At 44.2% G+C, this 5,117-nt stretch overlaps 1 protein-coding gene across 2 annotated transcripts in view; it reads left to right on the plus strand.

Moving 5' to 3' along the window:
• The first annotated feature begins 4,682 nt into the window (after positions 1–4,682).
• Positions 4,683–5,117, plus strand: part of syt7b (synaptotagmin VIIb) — a 96,421-nt gene continuing 95,986 nt past the window's right edge. Inside the window, exon 1 of one of the 2 annotated variants that reach the window (XM_026910876.3) lies at positions 4,683–5,117. This exon is cut by the window's right edge and continues 67 nt beyond it. The gene's annotated coding sequence lies outside the window, so the exon portion shown is untranslated. The other variant, XM_026910877.3, reaches the window with a different exon arrangement.

Below are 5,117 nucleotides of genomic sequence, written 5' to 3' on the forward strand. Positions count from 1 at the left end.
GAAACCAGAGCAAGATCAAAGCCTGTTGACTCGAGTTCAGAGGCATAATGATGAATATTCCACTTGATGAGACTGCGAGCGCGTAGATTGATTTTTGCCTTTCCTGAGTACATACGGTGTAGACAAAACAATTAGTTAATCTAACGACTGAATAAAGGAACTGGTACCACTTTTCCACCAACACGGTGCTGGACCAGCTTAGCTTTTTATGTCCACCAACCTGAGAGGCGTAACATTGCAACACGTTAGATAACTAATGTACGGGTGTAAATACAAGTCACAGTGGCAATGTGTAATTAGGTTTTAACAATAATGACTCCACCTCCTCCTGTTCAGTTTGGTGTGCCTTCCTTAGAGCATTCATCCTTGATCATTTATCACACTGTTCATGATTTGCTTTAATAGTGGCATGTAAATACCTTGAGTTGTTGTCATGGCAACAAAATAATGCTACCACAAGCCCTTGAGATAAAGGTTCTGGTGCTGAACTGAACTGAAAAACAGAGCTAACAAACACTCAAGGATGGTTAAACGGAAAAGAACCCATCCCCCCGTTTCTCCAATCCGGAGCCAATCCAAAACCCTGACCAGGACGAAGAGGTTGCTGATGTATGATGAATGAATAAATGAATCTGGATGCCTCTGCCTGGAGGTTATAACTGGGTTCAGGCTTGGATATTGTTGCAAGATAATTTGCAGCGTATACAAAGTGTTATATGGTTTCAATGGCTGTTTATGAAGTTTACGCCTCATTTATGCATTCAAGTGAAACTAAATTAGAGGGGCCAATGAGCACAGTGTGGCATCGCTTTATTCGCTTCTAACGCAGCTGGTGTGGGTTGAAATGCTCGTTAAAAAAGATGGGAGTGTCACTGCTGCTTGTGTTGCATATCTCACATGCATTGAAACACTCTTCAGAAAATCGGCCTGAATGGAGCGACGTAACTGCTTCAGAATGTGAGTGAGTCAAATACTCAAGCGTACACAGGAGCGGTAGCCAGCTTCACTGATGCCACTTTAACCCAGAATGGATATTTGGGTATAAATCTCAAGAACGAGTGCTTGAACGTTTGTAGGATTTATATGGCTTTATTATCATTGGAGCCAGCAGATAAACTGATACGATTTGGGAATCGTTCCAAACAGGGGTCAAGGTTACAGCAAGGTCTGTGACCTTGCTAAACTTATGGAACTACATGGAATTGAACAGGAAATGTGTGTATAGCACTACTCTGACTTAAAGATGAGGTGAGGCGTATGTATTACGTGTGACTTTCTTCTTGCTGACTTCTTGTTAACATTCAGGACATACCTTTTGTTTTCTTGTTTCATTTTTTATAAGGAAATTGCATCAGATCTCCTTCTGGGTAAGTTTTCCAGCTAATATATACAGTAATGTCTACTTCACCCCTCAAGCACACTACTTCACTCGAACTGATCATGACAGCTAGTATCATAATAATTTTGCAGCAGACTATTCAATATTTAACAAACTCTATTTTTAAACGATTCCAACGAGAGTTTCTTTCATCTGTAGGTTCTGCAGCAGACAGGCATATTTAGTCTTGTCTAGCTGTAGCTTCTGTTACATTGCTACAACTGAGTGACATTCGAATCCCACTTGGCCAGCCTGGACGCGTCTGTGTATAAGGTATCCGATTTTCCACAAGCTTTCTGGCGTCTCTTTGGAAAGTGTGACAGAGTGTTAGCAACAGCTAAAATCATTATGGGATGCTAATTACTAAATCACTTAACTAAGTGGCACCATACCAGCACTCACGAGTCTCTTGAACCAACACACTTTGTGCATTCAAATAACTTGGCATGACTCTGGTGCAGGCCTTTGATACTTGTACTCGAAACACAAGGTGTTCTTGATGGAAAACGCAGTACGCACTTTATATTATTTACATCATGCTGACTTTTTACAAGCCTAAAAGCACAATAGAAGCACTGTGCACATGGTGATATCCCAAGTGCACTTCCTTCCTTCATACATATTCATCTGAGGGAGGACTGGACAAAATGTTAGCACAAAAAAGATAAAGGAATATGTTTACATATTCCATTCAGGCAGTTAGCGGCAGCTAGTTTTGTCCAACTCTCAAAACCAGGTGTAAATGAGCAGCCTGTGTTCCTCAGAGCTTTATTTTCAGTGATGCCACGTGCATGATATTAGGAGCTTGGTTTAAAAAAAAATCATGGAAACTACATCTTTTAATACTGATTGTCAGCTGAGATTCTTTTATTAAGCATGCATTATATACAGCAGGCTTTTCATTAAAATGCTACTTAATCAAACAGCATTTAGATGTTCTGGAACAAGAGTCTATTTAATTATTTATTCCCATGACCATTTCACAGTGGCTTTTAAACTGCAGTTTAAACTTAGTAGGTGGTGCGGTTTGAGTGATGAGCTGCGGCCTTTAATGTGAAATTAAAAGTTAATTTCAGTTCACACCATGAGTGCATTTTGTAGCTGCATCATGTTGCTTTTTTGTGCTGCATCTTGTGACATACGTACGTTTGGCCTTTTCGTCCAGGAGGTTTGTCTAGACAAAACTTCAAGTGCGAAAAAAAGTGAAAATATCTTCAATATAGTCAAATTTGTCTAGAATTTCCTATTCCTATTCTTATTTGGTTAAGCACTAAACCAAATAAGATTATTCAACCCATTTCTAGACAATTTTGCTAATTGCGGTGGGATTTATTAGGCAGCAGTGAACAGTCAGTTCTTGAAGTTGATGTGTTGGAAAGCAGGAAGAATGGGCAAGCGTAAGGATCTGAGTGACTTTGTCAAGGGCCAAATTGTGATGGCTAGACGACTGGGTCAGAGCTTCTCCAGAACAGCAGGTGTTGTGGGGTGTTCCCGGTGTGCAGTGGTTAGAACCTACCAAAAGTGGTCCAAGGAAGGACAAGCGGTGAACCAGCGACAGGATCATGGGCTCCCAGGGTTCACTGATGCACATGGGGAGTGAAGGTCCGTCTGCTCCGATCCCACAGAAGAGCTACTGTAGCACAAACTGCTGAAAGAGTTAAAGCTGCTCTGATAGAAAGGAGTCAGAACACACAGTGCAGTGCAGCTTGCTGCGTATGGAGCTGCGTAGCTGCAGAGCGGTCAGAGAGCCCATGCTGACCCTCTCCACCACCCAAAGCTCCTACAATGGACACGAGAGCATCAGAACTGGACCATGGAGCAATGGAAGAAGGTGGCCTGGTCTGAAGAATCACGTTTTCTTTTACATCATGTGGAAGACCAGGTGTGTGTGCGTCGCTTACCTGGGGAAGAGATGGCACCAGGATGCACTATGGGAAGAAGGCGAGCTGGTGGAGGCAGTGTGATGCTCTGGGCAATGTTCTGCTGGGAAACCTCAGGTCCTGGCCTTCATGTGGATGTTACTTTGACACGTACCACCTACCTAAACATTCCTGCAGACCGAGTTACACCCCTTCATGGCAACGGTGTTCCTTAATGGCAGTGACCTCTTTCAGCAGGATAATGCTCCCTGCCACACTGCAAACATTGTTCAGGAGGTTTGAGGAACATGACAAAGAGTTCAAGGTGTTGATTTGGCCTCCAAATTCCCCAGATTTCAGTCCGATCAAACATCTGTGAGACGTGCTGGACAAACAAGTCCGATCCATGGAGGTTGCACCTCACAACTTACAGGACTTAAAGGATCTGCTGCTAACGTCCTGGTGCCAGATACCACACACACCTTCAGAGGTCTTGTGGAGTCCATGCCTCGATGTGTCAGAGCTGTTTTGGCAGCACAAGGGGGATCTACACAACATTAGGCAGGTGTTTTTAATGTTATGGCTGATCAGGGAATTTTCTAGAAAAAGAAGCTAAATGATCTTCCAAAAGAAAAAGAAAATTTTGCTTGAAATGGGTAGGAATTTGACTGTAATATGCTTGCACTTGCCATGATGTCATTTTTTTATATCTCACTGTCACAGCAGGCCAACTCAGTAATCGGGTCCCATCTGATTACCCAGTGAGAACCAGCTCACGGACCTCGCCTGTACCTTGTTGTATGGACATGAGACACTCACCTGCTTCTGAACCATCACTAGGGTAATGGAACAGTTCGACAAAGCAGATATACGGTATTACTGCACAGTGTCATCCTAGGGCAAGACTTCGCGCAGTAACACTGAGACTCTGGGTTATTTAAAGTACTGCATACAGGTGAGTGTCTTTTGTGTGAGTGGAGACCCTGACTGGAGGTCATGTGACGAGGTCATGGGCAGACCCAGACGTCACAGTGAACTCCTAAGACTTTCATCTATTCATTCAACTGACTGGGATAAAATGTTATTTACATATTTACATTTACATGATTTGTGTTCATTCAGCAGCAAGAGCATTAGTGAAGTCAGGCGAGGTGTTCAGTGGGGTTGAGGTCAGGGCTCTGTGCAGGACACTCGAGGTCTTCCAGTCCAACCTTCATGCACAGGGGCATTGTCATGCTGGAACAGGTTTGAGTCTCTTAGCTCCAGCGAAGGGAAATTGTAATGTTACAGCATACAGAGACGTTGTAGACAACTGTGTGCTTCAAACTTAGGAGAGTGATGCTCAGGTGTCCACATACTTTTGGCCATATTCTGTACTGTTCCTATATGGTCTACACGACACATCTGGATTGTGCTCCAGATCAGACCAATGCACTGGAGGTGACGCTGAAAGCAGCATCTGATGATGATGATGATGAAATTTAGATGCAAAAGCACTGTACATGTAGGGAAAAAATATTGCTATGGTTGTGGAGAAAAGACGCGCCGCGCGTGCCACATGAGCCAGCTGTGCCACGCGCCGCTGATTCCAGCTGCCAGGAGTCACGCGCGAGCCTCGAGACGCCCTCCAACCTGCCTCCCGCGGCCATCCGGTCTCCTGCAAACAAACCGAGTGGAATGGATTGAGAGAGGAGCGAGGGAGGGACTATGAGAGAGAGAGAGAGAGAGAGAGAGAGAGGACTAACCTGCTGGAGTGTAGCGGCTAGGAGACGCGCGCGGGCTGACTGCTAGGCACGCGCGGGCTCTTCCACGCTCGCGACGGAAACTCAGTCAATCTGTATTCCTAATTTGAGTTTTTTTTCCCTTCTTCCTCACAGTGA

This window comes from Pangasianodon hypophthalmus, chromosome 11 (assembly GCF_027358585.1).
Source record: "Pangasianodon hypophthalmus isolate fPanHyp1 chromosome 11, fPanHyp1.pri, whole genome shotgun sequence".
NCBI lineage: Eukaryota > Metazoa > Chordata > Actinopteri > Siluriformes > Pangasiidae > Pangasianodon > Pangasianodon hypophthalmus.